A 20109-nucleotide genomic window follows, 5' to 3' on the forward strand; every position below is an offset into this window, starting at 1 on the left:
ACACGGATACAAGAGCATAAAAGTACAGTACGATGCCGAAAACAGGCTACCCGCCTCACTGCACACTTTTTGGAGAAAGGACATGGCCCCGAAGACTTCTTCTGGACAGTCCTGGAACAACCGTATATCCCTGATTCTTGTGCTGACATTAGTCGCTTCTTGTTCAAAATTGAACAGAAATGGATTTACCGCCTGAACAGCGATAAGGAGGGCCTCAATGAGCCAATACCCTGGATGTCCCTCTAAATGATGTCATTACATGCTTATACTCTCAGTCGCTTTGTCTCTGACTGACACTATGAATCCTGACACAATGAATCCTCACATCAGGCTAGGTACTCATTATAACCACACAGGCTATTGCTAGATGTTCCAACTCACTTTTAAATCAATGCCTCTATTATACAAAGAAAAGCCCTTAAAATAGTCATCGCCAAAAAGGCAATACGTTTTGATGACAAAAATCAAAAATCAATTTCTGGGTACGTTCCAGCATTATTAACAATATTGGCACATAATAGTGTCATCTCTATGTGCAACTATTGCCCAAAGAGTAATTTGCCTTGCCAACAGGGAGGTATCTGAAAAGAACCGCTTGGAACTACATGTCCCAGCATTCCCTTACATCACGTGACCGTACTGGATCACGTGATGCTGTTTGAACTGAACACGATCTTACAAACAGCTCCCGCTGACGATCGCCGGTGCCCCCCCAGACAGTACGGATGACTGCCAGGAGACACCGACGGACAGGTAAGCGGGCCGCACAGCGCTCGCTCTCTGGCGCGCACGCTGTAAGCCTGTTAACACCCACGCGGAAGGCGGCGCTGATCTTAAAGCATACTCGCTCTCCGTCCTGCTGCAAAGCCAAAAATCCTTTGAACCAAACTTCGCTTGACGCGACTTGCGAACTAGCATACGTGTCACTACTTGATCCTAGTCATTATTCTGATCGCTGTGGCATAGTACTGGCGGGTTATCTGCAATAAATCCACGCAGCACTCAATGGGGGTACCCAGTCATCTTTTGCCTCCCTGTAAACTCCATTTCTTTATTTCTTTATTGATACACCTCTAAAAGTGACTCATAATTGTTTTTAGAGCGGTGCTCCTTTTACCTGCGCTGCAGCCAGGGGGTGAAGCCTCTCAACCATCATATTTGGGTGAGTGTGTATATTGGAAACTATGTCCTAGTATGTGTGAATGCGTCTTCATCACACTATGGTTTTACTAAAAAACTATTTGAATATGAATCATTCATGTTCTTTTGTTTTTTCCTGTTTGTCTGTCTTTCTGTCTGGATCCGATGCCACTGGATACTATGCATTAACAGTATACGGTTGAGTACACCTGGGACTTTCAGGTGATATTTTTTCATTATTATTTACCAAAGCAGTAGTGTTTTTCTAACAAGGTCCTGAAGAATGCATTTTGAAACTCTGTTCTATGTAATGCAGAAACATGTTGACCATCATTAAGTGCGGTTATTATTTCAAACCCGCACTCGCACTTGCTTTTTAATCTTAGGGATTGGGAGATATTAATAAATTCTGTTTTTCTACCCGATTCACCTAATTTTATTACAACCCCTCACTTTTCACTCTTATCACCATACACTGCTTTTTTCAGTAGCCACTTGAATTAATTTCTGTACAAAACATACTACCCACTTGTCACATTTATCGGTCACGGTAACATCAGACCGGCCGTTTTGTCTCCTGGGTAAGGAGAACCCAAATGATGAGAAAGAGGGCGGTACAGTGTGGCTTCTGATGGGAACTATTTTCTCCATATGCTCTTGAGCCTTGACTAGGCCTGCAGTTACTAGCATGCATGAAATTCTCACTGGTGTTTTTTGCGTAGTTTTGGTTTTGTGATCCATTCCGTTTGACTTACTATTACTTTGACCCCCAGGTATTATTTGTTGTTGTAGTATTGTGTTCGGGGCATATACCTGGTTGGTCGGTAAACTTGCCCTTAGACCCTTCCTCAATTGTTGGTTGTGTGTGGTATCTTATCTAGCCAAGCCCGTGTTATGCAGATTCTATATACAGCTGCCACCATAAATAAAAACTCTGTAGGACCATTTTCAAACTCGGTCTTTACCCCCAACAATAATATTTCGTTGTCTAATGTTATCTTGATGTCAAGTATGTTCCCCAGAAATTCTTCAATGGCCATTTTAAGGGTATATAATTGCGGGCATTGGGCAAACATGTGTATTATATCAGCCTCCGTAGAATTACATCCTGGGCATGTTATGCCTTCTATCCCGCCCCACTGCGCTATTTTTGCCGGCGTATGATAAAGACTGTATAATGTTTTGTAATGCTGTGACTGCAGCGTTGCCGAGCATAGAACCGACCTTCCTAATTCTAAAGACTTCTGGAATCCTTCTAGAGAGGTCCCCACTTTTTCTATACATTTTTTTGAGAATTTCTCTCTATCATCTGTTTTATAAGCATGCAGTTCTACATGTAACTGCCGTATCTTGCATTGTTTACTCTGTTCTATACAGTCCAATAGCCTGCAGTGTTTAAAACCCATCCGTCCCCCCTTTTTATTCCTCAGGTAACTCCTCACCTGTAAATATTTAAAGAAAGTGTTGGTGGGTATTCCAAATCTATTTTGTAGTCCTTCAAATTGTATTATCCCCCCTTCTATATCCATAAGGTCTCCTATTTTCCTAATGCCCCTATCATTCCATATCTTCATCGTTCCATCCCTGAAGATATCCCCCGGAAGAGTTTTGTTATCTATTATCCTAGTATATCTGCTGAATCTGCCAATTCACAGTTTTTTCCCCACACCTTTCCATATCATGTATGCAGCTTTTAGTGTTTTAAACCTTGTGTTCTTAAAAAATCTATAGTTAGTCGTTTTCAGCAACCCGTCATCCGCGGCCTCACCCAATATAGTTCTATACACATTTGTGTATTCCCTATTCCCTCCGATTAATCCTTGGGAATATTGCAAGGCGGCCGACCAATAATACAATTTAAAATCCGGTGCTCCCCACCCCCCTCTCTCTCGTGTAAGTGTCAAATGTCTATAGGCCCTTCTAGTTTTCCCTTGTGCCCATACTAGCCTATTGAGTATTTTTTCCAACTTGTTAAACCAATGTTGTTCAAAAAATAGAGGTATAGCCCTAAACAGACATAAAAATTTCGGTAATGTGACCATTTTACATTTATGCGCCCCATTAGTGTCAAGTGTAGTTTGTGAATTCTCTCTGTGTTGCTTTTAACCTTAGTTAATAGTGGTTCCATATTTATTTTAACTAATTCCGCCAAGTCAGCTGACACTCTTACTCCGAGATACACTGCCTCCTTTACCACTCTGGGGTCCGCAAAGGATTTACGTTTATTCAAAATGATCTGGGTTTTCCCTTTATTAATTGAATATCCTGCTAAGTCCCCAAAAATTGCTGCTTCCTGTTCTATCTCCCTTAACGCCCTTCCTGGTTCCGGAGTTACTAGTGCCACATCGTCTGCGTATGCAAACACTTTGTGCTCTGCCCCCTGTAACACAACTGGCATGATGTTAATATTACCTATTAGTCTCCTGAGTAACGGGTCTAGATATAGGGCAAAGAGTAGGGGTGATGCCGGGCATCCCTGTCTAGTTCCTCTTGTAATCTTTACCGTTTTAGTATATTCCTTGTTTATTTTCACCCTCACCTTTGGCTGCAAATACAGTACCTGTATAGCACTAATAAACCCTTTACCTATGCCAAACCAGTCCATTCCTCCAGAGTATTTTGTAAGGTTATTTCCATCGTGCTACTTTTTACTGTTGCTCACAGCATGGTTGATTTGCCTCTTTTTGCCATAATTGTAAAATACACCTTTAACTTTTCCTGCTCTCATCCATTCATGTCGAAACATGAGCAAATGTTAATAATGTTGCCCTTGAATGAATGAAAAAGACTTTTAAAGCGCAACAAATGCAAAATGGTGTCAAGGCGTTAATAGCAGTTAGTCTTAGGCAGGAAGGAGAAGGCAAGGAAGGAGCTCGCTGACTGACCATCAGAGGATAAAAAGCCAAGTCTTCAAGGCCTTTGAGAAATGAAGCGGGAGATTGAAGACTGGAGATTGAATAAGGAAGGGAGTTCCACAGCTTGGATGTGGCCACTGAAAAGGCTGTACCTCCCCATCTCGATTTTTTGTACCTAGGAACAAGTAGAATATTTTAGGTTGAGGAACGTAGCGGTCTAGAAGCAATGTAGCTTTGAAACAAATTCCTAAGTTGTCCTGGACCTATATTGTCCAGGGCTTTGTTAACCATACAAAGAGTCTTAAAGGTAATTCGTTTGTTCACAGGTAGCCAGTGAAGTTTCCGAATCCCCTCAGAGACTGAATGAAATTTAGGGATATCAAGAATTAATCTGGCTGCAGCATTCTGAACAAGCTGCAGTTTAGGAAGAACAGTCTTATTATTATCCAGGTAGAGAGCATGGAAGTAATCAAACCTGGACATAATAAGTGCCACGGTCACTTGTTTTCATGCAGGGAGAGGAATAAAAGGTCCTTGTAAGCCTTGCTGTAACTGTATCCTTTTATATTGCTTCCTCAATACATCTGATGTGACTTTTTAAGCCAGTTGTTCAGCACCACTACCTACCTGCCTGTTTTCGATTTCTGTTATTTATTCTTCATCAAACCTGATTAGTTAGAGTCCATATTATGAAGAATCCCCAGTCCGCAATACATGGAACAATATATAAAAAATAAACATAAATCCTGGCAAGGACAAATTAGTCTTCTATATTTCCGAGGTGGATACTTTCAGTGACATTCAACTTATTAACAGTAACACATTCTGTTTACAGTCCAGTGAAATGGCAGAAGTACAATATGAAGCTATAGATGGAAAAACAAGCTACCATAACTCCTATTCTGGAGATTCCTTAATGCATTACTGGGTTTGGAGGAGGCAGACAGTGGAGCAGTAGAGGTTAGGGGAGGGGAAATCTATAGGAAGTCAGATGAGTCGCCAGTAGTTTCATACTTTTCTCTTGTGTATTTTGAGTAGCACTGCAGAAGAGCAGTAAAGTGGAGTCTCTTTCAAGATGCCACTGATGCCTGAAACAAAATAAGCAGCGGCAAGAAGTAGAAAATTTCAAGAACATTTGAAGAGATATTAGAGATGTTACAACCAACTTAGAATCACTGAAGACAAGCTTATATTTATGATAATATTTCCCAGGCGAGAAGTAAAAGCTAGGGGGTTGTATCAGATTACCAATTAAGAGGGCAATCTTTGTCCAATATTATCTAGTGAATTCAATGTTTCCAAACAGTCGCACACGGTGGTGTGAAGACCCAGGTCAGCAAGGGGCAGAGAGGGTGAATAAGGAAAATTTGCAGAAAATGCAGTTCTTTTCAGTGGCACTTGGTGAAAACAAAAAGTGATGGGGCTTAACTACCCAGGGTCGGCTTTAGGGCAGTGCGAATGGTGCGGCTGCACTGGGTGCTGACGTGTGGTGGGGGCGCCGCCCTCAGGGGGGCGCTGTGTTTAGAAAAACATATAATTGGAGCGATGAGGGGCACATATGCCCGGTCGTAGTGAGAGAATCCAAGGAGGCATTCATGTAGTGTGGGGGCACCAAGAATAATTCTCCCACAGGGCGGCACCAGCGCTAAAGCCGGTCCTGTAAATACCTGTCCAGAATGGTATCTATTGACTGTGTGACTCAAGCAAACCAGATTCCCTTGTGGCTTCCTCCTCAAAAGAAGTTTGAAAACGAGACAAAACAGTACATTTTACAACCCAATTATGCATACGCTGGCTAAAAGTCCATAGATTATGCAGAGGCACTAATGAACTATTCCAATACTTTCTTGTTGTGCCCTCATAAGGAGCCTTGAAAGTTCACCCTCCCACGAAAACCTATAACTGTGGTGGCAAAAGGTGCACTTTCATCACAGATTTCTTTTGAACTAGCTCAACCTGACCATCCAATTCTACATGGTCCACTATTTGCCAAAAAGAATAAAGCATCTTTCTTCACTTCAGCCTTCCACTTTCTTTCATATAATCATCCTTACCACAAGCAGATTTTCAATCACATTGTCTAAGAATCTACTTGTAGGAGCACGGTAGGAAAAAATCAATAGTTAAATAAATCTCACAATTACGTAAACAGAAGCGCTATACAAGTATTTAATGTGCGTGCAGCAGTGCCACTGCTCAATTTACAGTCACCTTATAATATTAGAAAACATAATTTTTACACAAATCTTACATGTTCTGGCCTCAAACAGAAGTAATAATAATAGTATAAAAAGCTATATCAATGTATATGATAATATATCTGTACACAGACCTAAAAATACCAACAGCGGGAAATGCCCCCTAGTAACAAGGAACCTAAATCAACAACAAAATCAACAACAAAACTCAGATTAGCATGAATTAATACTCAAGTATTAGATTTAAATATATTTTAGAAATGCAACAATTTTGACTCCATACAGCAGCTTGTCAGTTTCTGAAAATGCACATTTTTTTTTTTGAAAACAGATTTTATTTGATAGATTGCACACATAGCACAGCACCCCGCATTCCGGAATAAGCTGCCAATCATTACAAAGCATCAATGAAGTAGCAATCATTGCATCCTTTTGTGTCAGGCAATAATAACAAACTTAACAATATAAACTTCCCCACCCCTCCCTCACCCCCCCAAACCCCTGGTCACACACAACTGTCTCCCCTACTTTGCAAATCAGTGCTTGGTCCAGAATTTACATGCACCTTCCATCGTGGCTCTTTATACAATCTCCATAGTAGCCTCTCGCTCCTCCGGAGGCTCCAGCCACATACCCCTATAATCGGCCCACCTCTTCCATATCCTATAGTGCTTACGCGGGCAGCCCCGGGCCACAAAGATCGGCTGCTCCAGCCCCATACAAAAATCTAACCCCTTCTTCCATACCGGAACAGAAGGAGCTCGGGAATCGTTCCATGCTTTGGCGATATCCCTTTTGGTGAGGGTCGGGCCTAGTAACAATAGATGCCTCTTATACCTATTCCCCCCCACCTCGAACAACATATGTAGCAAACCTAGTCGCGCTGTGCGTGGGAGTTCCCACCCTAGAACCTCGGACAGACAATCCCACACCCCTTTCCAAAATCTGGCCAGCGAGCTACAACTCCACACCGTATGAATCAACGTCCCCTCCTTCCTTTCACATCTAAGACAATCTGGGGATGCAATGAGGCCTGCCCGCCACAATCTCTCCCTAGTATAGTAGATTCTATGTAAGTATTTGAATTGGATAAGCCGCAGGCGCATCGCTATGGCTGCACTTCTAGGGGCCTCTAATGCCTCCCGCCAATCTTCTTCCTCCAGTACCCCTACATCCCTTTCCCATGACTCTCTGAGCTTCTGCAATGTTGTGGAGCAGTGTGTGACTAGTGTCTGGTAGATGTGAGATATCTTTTTATCTCCTAAGTCCCCCATGAAGACCTTGGCTTCCAATGGACTAAATTCTGGGAGGGAATCCAGACCTTCCAAACTCGGTGTAATGGCATGGCAAAACTGCAGATATTGAAAAAACTGGGACCGGGGCATGTCATATTCTGTTCGGAGATCCTGGAAGGATTTAAGTGTCGTTCCCGACATTACATCCCCCAGCCTTGAAATCCCTATATTATCCCAGCGCCTGAAGCCCCAAAGGGACTCCAGAGCTGGAATGCATCCGTTATTCCACAGTGGGGTTTCTTCGGTCAGCGTGCCCCACCATCCCATGCGATGCAGTGCCCGCCTCCAAATCTGGAATACCAGTTGAGTAGCCGGCGGCAGCCTCCTTCGAAGCCTTGCCGCGTACAGTATCCCATGTAGGGAGTTAGAGCCCATAAGGTGTCGCTCCAGGGCGTATGCTGGGTCACCCCTATACCCGTACCACCACTCATTCAGGACCAGGAGATGGGAGGCCTGGTAATAGGAGAGGATATCTGAGGTCGCTAAACCACCACAATACGTTGAGAGAAAACACGTCCGCAGTGCCACCCTCACCGCACCTCTGGCCCAAAGAAATTGCCCCAGCGCTGAATTTACTAGGCGGAACCACTGAGGTGATATCCAATAGGGATGATTCTGTAGCTGATAAAGGAACCGGGGGAGGGCCACCATTTTAAAAATGGCCGATGTGCCATATATAGTAAGGGGCATACGGGACCCGATCCCAAACCGGCACCAAGTTGCACTCCCAGGAGATCGCCGGGACCTCTAAGATAAACACTCCTAGATATTTAATGCCTCCGACTGCTACCTGTAGCGTGGATGCCCATTCCCCTACTCTGGATTGTGCTCCGAGCACCCACAAAGTCGATTTACGGGGGGTTCAGATACAAGCCCGAAGTTTCGTCAAAGTTCTGCATTATCTCAAGTATACGTGGCCCCGATCTGTTAAGGTTGGTAAGAAAGAATAAGACATTGTCCGCATATAGGGCAATTCTATCCGACGGACCCATTTCCCAAAACCGCTAAGCGGTGCGTCCATACGCACCCAAGCCGCCAGTGGTTCCATGGCTAGGGCGAAGAGGTATGGCGAAAGAGGGAAACCCTGCCTGGTGCCTCGCCCGATTGCAAATTTGGATGATATGGCACCTGCCACTCTAACCGAGGCCATCAAGTCCGTGTACAATAGTCTCAGATAGGACAGGAAACAAGGCCCTAGGTTAAGCCGGGGCAGTAACGCAAACAGGTAGACCCAACTCAGTGAGTCGAAGGCCCTATCTATTTCAGCTAGGAGAAGTCCCGCCTGCATCACGGTTTCTGGAACTGCCGCTACTGCCACATGGGCCCTACGAATGTTATGTCTGGTAGCCCTATGGGACATGAACCCGGCCTGATCTGGATGGACGAGTCCCGCAATGGGGAGCAGGAGACGATTAGCCAGCGACTTGGCTAGAATTTTTGCCTCAACATTTAGTAGAGATATGGGCCTGTAAGAAGCATGTTGTTCCGGAGGCCTGCCCGGCTTCTGAAACACTACCACTTCAGCATGTCTCCAGTCTGCGGGGAGACAGCCTCGTTCCCGTGCTTCTTCCAATGCCGCCCTGTAGGGCGCGCCGAGCTGGAGGTGATATTTCTTGTAGAACTCGCTTGGAAACCCATTGGGCCCAGGAGCCTTTCCAGTATAAAGTTCTCCCAGGGCCCTTCCCAACTCTTCTGCCGTCAATGGGAGCTCGAGGCCCTCACGCACCTCGTCCGACACCGCCCGTGGTGGCAGGTCAGCTATGAACTTGTCTACCATATCCGCTGGGAGGCATTCATTCGGGGCATATTGGTTCGCGTAATAATCCGCAAAACTTTCCGCCAGAACCTTTGGGCCTGCGATCGGATCTCCAGCAGCATCCAGGAGCCCCGGCAATGTCTGAGCCTGGAACGTGCCTTGGCAAAGTCGGTGCAGCATCGTTCGCGACTTATCCCCCCACTGACAAATTCTGCTGCGCGTCGCTAGCCACGCCTGGCGTGCCTCCTCTAAGAGCAGGGACGAATAAGATTGCTGTGCCAAGAGGAGTTGCCCCACCATCTGACTTTCTCCACCTACGCTACAACGGCGCTCAAAAGGCTCTATGTCCGCCGCGGCATGTATTAAGTCCGCTTCGCGCTGCCGCCGCGCAGCCGCGCACCACGCAATGTCCACTCCCCGCAGCGTGGGCTTCAGGGCCTCCCACACCATCCCGGCAGCTGTGACCGATCCTACATTCTCTACCAAAAAGTGGGCAATGGCCTCCCTCATGTGTTTCTGGTAGTCTTCGTTGTGAAGGTGCCACGTGGATAGGCACCACCGAAATGGTTGCCTCCCCTTACCCTGCAGTAACTCGATATTTACAGGGGAGTGGTCCGATAGTCCCCGCGGCAAAATAGCCGCCGATCCTACCCTACCAATAACCGCTGGTGGGACAAAGATAGTCTAATCTGGAGAAGGAATTATGGACTGCAGATACATATGTGTATTCCCGCCTAAGTGCGTGTAGATACCGCCATGAGTCCACCCAATCTAAGTTTTTAACCATGTCCCCAAACTTAGTAGATGCTACTGGTGCCCGCCCACCTCCAGGCCTACATCTATCCACCAACCCATCCATTACATCATTCCAACCACCCCTCCCCCCCCCCACCACCGCTAGTGTCTCAGGAATGTCGGCCCAGAGGGCAAAGAGCCTCTCAACCAGGGACCACTGCAGAGGAGGTGGAGCATATGCACTACCTAATACCAGGGTCTCCTCCCCAATTCTACCCCTGATAAATATGTACCTACCCTGTGGATCGACCCATTGAGTGGCATGGACATAGGAGAGTCTGCGGTGCACTAATATGGCCACCCCTCGGGAGTCTCTAACAAAGCCTGCATGATAAACCTGCTGATAGCCAAATCGCTGCAGGCAAAGTGCTTTGTTACCCAGTAAATGTGTTTCTTGTAAGAGTAGTACATCAGCGCGCTCTCTTTTGGCCTGTCGCAGTACTGCTCCCCTCTTAATTTGGTCCAACATTCCCCGCACATTCCAGCTAAGGATTTGAAGTGATGCTCCGGGACCAATCACTCTAGCCTCTGCGCTCGCCATTGGTAAACCATGTAAGGAAGTGCCTCTGTGCCGGGCCCCTTAGATGCATGCAAATATAACAAGGAGACAACCTCATTCTCGTGTGACCTTACCCCATACCTCATGAACACTGAAGTACCTATCGCGGTGTAGGTAGCCCTAGGCCCAGAACATAGGGCCTGAGCCTGACCCAACCAATGGATCCCCCCCAAACTACCCATAGACCAGCCTCCCCCCAACAAGACCCGAACTAGGGGAAGAACCCGCCCTCCTACATCCCCCTCACCCCGCTAAACTCGAATAGTACGTACATCATACATATAAACTTTCTTTATTTAGATATATAAAAACATATCTTTAAAAGATTCTTCCAGCACATTAATACAATCTTACAACTTAAAAGAGATTAAAAAATGAAGAAAATAAAAACAGAGTGCAATGTGGCTTTCTTATCAGTGCTTACTGCAACGTCAATTTAGAAATTAGCACTCCCAGACAATGCAGGTGGAGTTAGATGCACATTATTCTTCACAGTGGTCCAATTTTTCTAAGAGTCTGTAGGCATACTGAATACATTTGGCCAGTTTTATGTTTAAGTCAGTGTTCTCTAAAGACAGAGCAGCAGTAATGGCGTGTCTGCAAGTCCGAACTCCCAGCCTGTTCCATTCCGGCCTGAGTAGGCGTCTGCGTTGGGAAATGAAGAAGGGGCATATACAAAGCACGTGCAAAAAAGTTTTGTTTGCTGACCCACACCCTCTGCACGTTTGATCAGCCTTTTTTTGACGCCATGCAGGGAGATTTTGTAGGAAGCGGCAATCTCTCAGTCTTAGGGCGATCAGGCATCGCTTTAGATGATAAGAAAATGTTATTGACAGATAGTTTGCCGGCTGAAGTCGTTTATAGGAGTTGGCTACTGCCCAAGCATGGCTACGTTTCGCAAGGAGAGCTTTGTCTATGATCAGGGATTTCAGTCTTATAACTTTTTTAATTGTGTTTTTGAAGGCAGTCTGGCTTGGGTTAAGGGCCCAGAGATCCGCAGCAGACGTTTGTTGGATATAGTCGTTTAGGAGGCGGCCGTAAGTTCCTCCCGGATTGCTCACACTAATTTCATTCCAGACCAGGAGTTCCAGGGTACCAGATTCTGCCTTCCTTAGTTTGTGGATCAGATTAAGATATGAGCCAACATTAGAGGATTCATAGTTTGTTAGGCCCAGCTCTAATCTGACCTGTGCTGGCGAGGAGGACCTCGGTAGGTGAAGCAATTTCTTATAGAGTTTAGTTGTCAGTTTGTTAAGGGAATTGTTCATTTTTCCCTTGAAGATCTCTATACCATACGAAAGAGTGGGCCCGATCTTTCCTCTAAGCACTTCCAGTAAGGGCAAAACCGTGGGGCCAGAGAGTCTCCTCGATAGCTTAGCCAGGGATATCATCAACGCTGTTGCCTTGGCTGCAATCACAGTGCTCTGTTTGGTAAAACTGCCCCTGGAGTCCAAATGGACCCCTAAGTATTTATACGATTGGCCGATTAAAATGCTTTCTTTGTTTATTGTCCAGCCTCCACCTCTGTAGCGTTTTTTGCCAAACGGGACAACCATAGTTTTTTCATGTTAATTTCTAACTGGTTGTTAGCCGTGTATTGCGTTAAGGCGTCCAGAAGTCTCTGTAGGCCCACTCTGGTGAGACTGAACAGTGCCAGGTCGTCGGCATATAAAAGATTGCATAATGCCGTGCCTCCTACTTTTGGTGGATGACTGATTACTCCCTCTAGGGTGCTTGATAGGTCCGCAATGAAGAGATTGAAGAGGAGGGGAGCCAGCATGCATCCCTGTTTGACTCCACGAGAGGTCCAGATTTTCCGGGAGAGATGCGTGCCAGACCCTAGCTTCACTCGGACCCATGTGTTAGAGTACAGCAGGATGATGGAATTCAAGATGTTGTCTGGGATTCCCCACTGCTTCAGTTTTTGCCACAGCGCTGCCCTAGGCACCCTGTCAAATGCTGCTTTGAAGTCGACAAAGCAGCAATAAATCGACCTGGAATTTGTGAGGGCTTTGTCAATGATGGTGGAGGTTGCCAATAGTTTGTCATTGTTCCTGATTTGGCAACAAATCCTGTTTGATTAAAAGGAATCAGATTTTTATCCTTTGCCCATTGTCTCAGATCCTCCAAAATGAGGCCTGCAAAATGTTTTGCTTCTATGTCCAACAAGGCAATTAATCTCTAGTTGTTTGGGTTGCCTCGTGGACCGGCTGTATAGATGGGATGGATAATAGCACCTCTTCAAGAATCCGGGATAGTTTGGTAAGTCAGGGTGTAGTTAAAAAGGTTTAATAGCACTTTGGACCAGAAAGGGACATCGGACTTGAATAGCCTCTGCGGCAGGCCATTCGGGCCTGGTGCTCCATCTTGTCTTCCTTTGGTAAGAGCTTTGACTACTCTTTCTTCAGACAGTTCCTCAAATGAGGAAGGCCCCTGCATTTGATCGAGTGGAGAATTCGGTGTTGCACCCGTGCCAGTGTCAGAAACCCATGTTAATCCAAGGCTGTCAGGGTTATCTTGTGCCTGGAAATGCTCTGTTAGGTACAAGATCCAGTCTGCTTCCTGGATGTTCGCTGATCCGAATGATGTTGTGGTTCGATCGATATTGTTGATAAGTGACCAAAATGACTTTGAGTTTTGTCGTTTACTTTCCCATACCAGTTTGACCCAGAATTGAGATTCCTGGTCCTTTCTCTCTTGGGTAACTGCCCTCCTAAATGCCTTTTGGGCATGACGATATGTGTCGAGGAGGTTGCTGTTCTCTGGAGATTTTAAGAGCAACCTCAGTGCGTTGTTTCTCGTTCTTTTTAGTGTTTGTATCAAGGGGAGTGCTGTTGCTCCTACTGGTGGTGTGCGGTTTGGGCCCTGCCTTGTCGCTGGATAAAGTCTGATCAAATGTGTACATAACTGCGTCCATATTGCTGTTGGGGAGGCCATTTGGTCAAGAGCACACATGATAAAATCCTTGCTTGTTTTTAGGATACACTGTTCGTTAGACTCATTCCATTTCAGGCGTTTTAGGTTGTCGGAATATATTCCTTTGTATGTGAATGGTGCCTTTTTATGGAGAGTTAAGTTTGTGGCAAAGGAAATGACCAATGGCCTGTGGTCGCTCTCAAGTCTTGGCAGAACGGAGAAGCTGGCCAGATTGGACAGGAAATCCAAGTTGCAAATAGCGAAATCCAGGTAGGATTTTGTTCTTCCATTTGACCAGGTCCAGTTTGGGGGGGCATCGCTTGCTGATCTTCCATTCACCACCAGATAACTCGCGTTGTAAAGTCTTAACACAGTGGTCTCGCCTAGTGTATTGGAAATTTGCATGGGGGGTTTAGATTGGGGGACATCCTCAATAATACTGGTCAGATTGGGGCCTTCTGAGTCTGCTGTACTCCCGTGAAAAAGGTTCGTGTTAAAGTCTCCAGTGATGATGCGGTCCGAGTTGGGATATTCTGTGGCTATATCGTTCATAGTTTCGCAAAATCTGGCCAGGTGGTCTTTTTTTGTGCTGGTGTTAGGATTAATATACACATTTATAAGTAGGAGCAATCGCTGTCTGTTCCGTAGTTTAATTTTGACCCCCAATAGCCAGTCTTCTTTCAAGTTAAGTTGACTCAGTTCACCTTTTAGATTGTTGGATATGTATATGGAGAGCCCGCCTTTAGGGTGGCCGAAACGGCTATCCCTCAGAGCCTGCTTCCGAAATTCAATGAATTCTTCAATGGGGCGACCCTCTAGCTCCCAAGTTTCCTGCAGGGCAACTGCCATGTGTTCCCCCAGGAAGGACATGATGTCTTCATTTAGGATTTTTTGGTGTAGGCCACAGATGTTCCATGAGCACAGTGAGAAAAGTGGCTCCCCCTTGCCACTGGCCCCATTGTGCTGTTGTACCCCTGGCGAAGGGAGTGGTTTTAGTGAATTGTATGTTTTTGCTAATGGTCTTGTCGCAGGTGGTCAGTTTCTGCTTTTTGTGGCCAGTACTGCTGGCAGCCATCCCCAGGCGTGGTCTGGTTCATTGCTTCTCGCCGCTGTTTCAGGGCATTTAAATTCTGTGCCCGGCCCTGAGGCGTTTTTTAGAACGGAGAACGGCCTCCCATGCTCTGTATTTTTAGTGCAGGCCAGCTTGTTGGATGTAGTTGCTCCTGATAGCAGCGTGATTGGATACCCTGGCGTTGAATAGGGGTGCACTCTAATCCCCCAATTCCGCAGTGTGGTCTTGTGTTCGAGAAAGGCTCCTGCCCATCCTGCCTGCGTGAAAGTAACAACAGTGACCTCAGAGGGTTGATTTCCTCGTGGGGGAAGAAATTCAATAGATTCGATGTTATTCGTATCTAGGCCCACTAGCCCCGGTATGGCTTCCGCTAATTTCAGCAGATTTGATCTGTTGAGAATATCGTGCCGCCCCTTAGATTTATACTCGGGGGCTAATAAAATCCGGTGACACGATTGGTTGTCAGTTCCCGGCTCAGGTGGAGTTGTGGGTTTGGGGATCAGTTTTTCAATTGTTGCATCAGATCCGTTTTGATGTGGCTTCTGTGGTGATTGGAAGGGAACCTGTTTTAATTGTGAAGTATGTCTGATCCGTGCAGCTATGTCATTGCAAATGGTTTTGGTAAGACTCAATTTTGACGTTTATTTATTTCCAGAAAGGGGAAGATCCATTAGGGGCTGAGATTTACCTGCCGCTGTCTCTTGCTCAGTGTTACTTGACCTAACTGGACTCACCCTTGTGCTTGACCTGACTGGACTCACCCTTGTGCTTGTTGCAGGATCACTACCCTCTGTTTTCATTGCCGAGGCGATTGTTGATGTGCTTAGGATCTGAGGGCTCCTCGCCAGTTGTTGAATGGGTAAGACCACAGTTGGTCCGTTCGAGGTTGTTGTTGGGTTTATTGTTGGTGCCACTGTGCTGAGCTCTAAAGAGGATTTTTTATTTTCGGCTATCGAGAAGATGGGGCCACGTTGGAGTTTGCCCTGAGTTTGTTCCTCGCTTTTCATTGACGTTTGCGCTCTCTTTTGCTGCAGGGGGGAATAGGTCTGGGAGAGACCAGGACTGATGGAACGGGCGAGGAATCAGGACTGTTGATTCGTCTGTCCTCAGGTTTAACATGCTGATTTATGAGCCCAGTTGATGATGGAAGAATACAGTTTTCAACCATCGGGGTTGGATTTATTAGAGCGCTATGAAAGTGATCATTCATCGGTTGAAGGCGGTTGGTGGACCCTTTAATATCCGCTTCTTCCTTTGTTTTTGTTTTTTTGTTTTCGCAATCCTTCGGTGGATTGTCTTGTTCTTGATGTTTAGTGGGTTGCAATATGGCTGACACGTTACCCCCCCTCAGCTGCTTTACTTCCCTGATAACTGTGGAAAGGTAATCTGGGAGCAGGGAAAGGGAGTTGATAATTGGAGAGCAGCAGGACGTTGGTTGGACAAAGTTTGCGGATGCTTGCGCTCTTAAGATTAATGAATTCAATTGATCTAGTTTGCCATCAATCCCTGACGTAAAGAGTGCCAAGGTGTTTAGTAGATCCACTTGGACCTCTAATTTTATTGAGTGATAGTTGAGTGCGGTCACAATTTGTTGGAGGGTCTGCAATAGTTGGGGCCAAGCGCTGGTCGTGGTGTCCTCATCTGTGTTAGGTTTGTCATCCAGGGTGAGACTCTGGTTTGAGGAGTTTGGGGTGGTTTTAAAGAAAAGTGACAGATTTGGTGTGGCTTGATCATTTGCTGCCTTCTGCGCTGATTGGCTTTGGCATAGAGTTCTTATTAGGCCAAAAGGTGAAGATAACTTGTGTAATGGACTTTCGTCTGTTGGTTCTGTTAATGTTTTTGTTATTGGTGAGGTTAGCGGGTTTGGAGGTTGGCAGCTATCATTAGATTGCGGTGGCCCGACTTGCCCGTGGATTTGGGCCATCGTTGTTTGCTGTGGGAGGCCCATGAGTGGCTTAATCGGGAAATGTGGAAGTTGTGTCAGCAAGGGAGAAGCTTCTGTTGAACACATTATGTCTTCCAGCTGTGTTTGCAGTGGAAGAACAGTCCCGATTTCGTCTGCCAGAGGGGTGGAGGGCATCTCCGGGGTGAGAGAAACTGTTTTGGTGTCTGCCCTGTTTTGGTTGGTGCAGGTGGACCCGAAAAAATAAATATCTTGCGGCTCTTTTGCTGGCATTGTGTTGAATGCCCAGTTTTTCAGGGCTGCTTTAAGGTCAATCCCTTGGTGGTCAGAGGTTGTAGAGGTGGTTGCCTCCAAAGCTTGCGGGTGTTGCTCTGATTGTTGTATTAGTTCTTCGGTTTTAGACGGGGTCTTTCTAAAATAATCCCGTAGAGTTAGGCTCTTGAGTTTCTGAGGATTTGGGGTGTGCTTGATGTGGCCCTGAACCCCAGCTGCGTCTAGTTGCTTGGACTTCCTTCGTTTGGGAGCAGTGTACTTTCTTACTTTACCGGATCTCATTGCTCCGGGAGGATCTTGGCTTGAACTCTTTTTCACCACTGGATGTGAATCAAGGAGAGTAAGTCTATTTCCCAGTGAAAGTTTGTCTATTTAAATTGTTTAATAGATGAATGACAGTCGATGTGGGCCACTTCAGATTATAATTTCATTCAAGATAAAATAATCAGTTAGATGTTTGTAAGCTCCATACAGAATTAACAGTTGATTGATCTTCTTTTTATCGTAAAAGGAGCGCGCAGGGGCACGCAGCTCGTGCAGTAGCTGCTCTTCACCGAGCCCCCCGTATTTGCTCAGCGGGGGGCAGTCCGGGCAGTTCAAGCTGTCTAAGCGCTGCGGTGCGTTGTTACGTTATGGCATGACTTTCAAAACTTCATACAATGCACAGTGCTTGCCGCTTCCTCTCACCTCGCATGCCGACTGCTGCCGCTGCACTGCACTGCTCCTCGCCTTCAAAGCCTTCAAGCTTTCAGCCCTCCTGTGACACCAGTATGGCTTCTCGATTTTCACTGGCTTCTGTTTGGAGCGTTTTCTGCAGTTTTTGCAGTTTGCGGTTTTTCTGATTTTGCAATTCCTGATTCACTGCCGATTTCACGCCCACCCCCCCAGGATTCGCGGTTCCTGGGTCCGAGCTGCTGCCGCCGCTCTACTGCTACTCTCCTGCCGGTCTCCTGCTTTCCTCACTCCCACTCCCGCTCTTGTGGGTCTCACGCAAACCCTGGATACTGGACGCCTCCTGTCGAAAAACGAATGAACGAAGGAAAACCCTGCTCAGCAGATGTTTTACTTCAGGAAGGCTGTTTAATAGCTCGTTATCACATCTAAGCTTTTCTCAGCTCCCAAGTCACGAGTCACAACTGTCCGCGTTAGGGAAGTGAAGTCAGGACTTAATCTGAGGTCGGGGTCGGGTTACCACGGCATGGCAAGACAACACTCGTGGCACCCACAGTACTTACGGCACTCGCAGCGCCCCCAGCAGCTCGTTGCAGCTCCTGATCTCCCGCAACGCTCTTGAAGGCTATTCTGCTCTTCCACGGTGTTTGCAGTGCCGGCACCGCCCGAGGCACTCGGGATCCCCGCCTTCACTTTCGCCTCTGCCTTCGCCTTCACTCGCCGGCGCCTACAGTCGCGGTAACCACAGCACTATATCACAAGCACTTTCACCCGCGATTGAAGCTTGCCCTCACCACTCGGGGGAAACGAGGGCCTGGTGTTGGGTGCTGGGTAGAGCAAGGTCCCACTTAGACTTGCCACGGCGGCGCCTCTGCTGACAAGGCGGCCGCCTCCTCTCTTCGTGAAACGCTCGATCAGCTCACATCATACATTCAGAGTCCTTTTAGTCTGAGCTCTCCACTAGAGCAACACAACCCCGGCCCCGCAGAAATGACGGGCGCATTGTAATCCTCAGTCATAACCATGAAACTGCACATATTTTAGTATTAAAGAAATACTTTTTATTTTAAATAAATAAATTAATTCCCCCAAAGAAACGTTGGCAACTTTCATGAAGGAAATAGTGTTTTTGTCCCCAAAATACCAAGATCCGCGCTAGAGATGCAATGCAGACATTTGAGAAGTTTTCTTCGTGGTAAATAACGAATTCTTAATGGCCTGTGGCACTGTTTTCAGTGCCACCTACATCTAGATTTACCGATTCGGTATTTTACCGAATCGGTAAATTTACTGAATCAGTAAATTGACAGATTCTGTAAATTTTAGGCCCCCTACATATCAAAAACCAAATACCGGTCGGTAACTGCCGAAATCGGCCGATAACGACCGGTATTTGGTATCCTACATCTGGCAAGAGAAGGAAATCCCTAAATTGGTCAAAATATCTCAGAGATAGCCACGATTTGCCCTGGAATATTCACAATGTGTCTATGATGGTCAACATTAGCCCACGGCTATTGTTCTGACGGGACTAGACCTATACAGATACAGAATGGCCCAATATGAAAAGCATGGTCAAAATTAACCTGTGGCCCACCATATGAACATTTTCTCTCTGCCCCCACCTCCATAAACACACAGACATCTACTCACTCACAGACATGCATGCATACACTGACAGACACACACACATACACACACAAACACACACACACACAGTCAAGCATTGGTGTGCATGCACAAACACATACATGCATGCATGCTCGGGCTCTAAATCCCTTTCTTCTACCCACATCTCAGCTTACCTTCTGACACAATGCTGGTCCTCTGGATGGGCTCCTGGCTATGCTACTGATCTTAGCCTAGAATCAGTGTGGCAGCATAACAAGCAGAAGCTATTCCAATTGATAGCGTCTGTTTGTCCTACTTAGGTTCACTGGCCTGTGCCTCAGTTAGCATGAACCTGCCAAATCAGAAGCCATTATAGGGCTAGAGATATACACTCCGGTCTTGATCCAGCCACACTCTAGCCAGGCTTCTGATAGGGCCAGGAGGCCAACGTCTGACAAGCCCCATTCAGGTGGCAGTGAAAAATATCAAGTAGGTAATATCAACTTACCTCAATATTGTAGCCAAAGATGGTCGTCGTACAGGCATATGCACTTTCTGCTGTCATCTTTGAATTACTTTTAACAAAGTATATGGAAAACTATTAAAGATGCCCACTGCGCATGTGTAGAATGGGCGAACAACATTTTAAGATGACCTTCTGCAATACAGTTTGGGGTAGCAATCTTAGAAGTTATCGAGTCAGACACGGTGAGCCTACAAAGCTTCTTGAGCGAGACAAACACAAGGATAGGAAGGAAAGCAATGGACTCAAGAGCAGGGACCTGAGGTAGACAAGAAAAGAAATTGGATTAAGAGCAGGGAGTGAGCACAAAACCCAATTTAATTCAATAATGGATATAATAGGTCTGCTCATCAGCAGACTAAAGCAGTCTATAGGCGAGACCTAAAACATGCTCTAAAGAACTTTCAAATATATTCTTTTACACTTATTTGGGAGGGCACACATCACATATTTTTCATCTATTAATTTTATTAAATAGAACGCTGTTGGTTCATTGGAAGCAGGCTAATGATGTTTCCTTCAATGCTTGGTGGAATGCAGT

General features: G+C 46.1%; 1 protein-coding gene across 1 annotated transcript in view; it reads left to right on the top strand.

The window, feature by feature from the left end:
- The window catches only part of UCMA (upper zone of growth plate and cartilage matrix associated), a 92152-nt gene that overhangs the window by 24373 nt on the left and 47670 nt on the right, over positions 1 to 20109 (top strand). The gene's annotated exons all lie outside the window — the stretch shown is intronic.

Source organism: Lissotriton vulgaris, chromosome 1_1, assembly GCF_964263255.1.
Source record: "Lissotriton vulgaris chromosome 1_1, aLisVul1.2, whole genome shotgun sequence".
Taxonomy (NCBI): Eukaryota; Metazoa; Chordata; class Amphibia; order Caudata; family Salamandridae; genus Lissotriton; species Lissotriton vulgaris.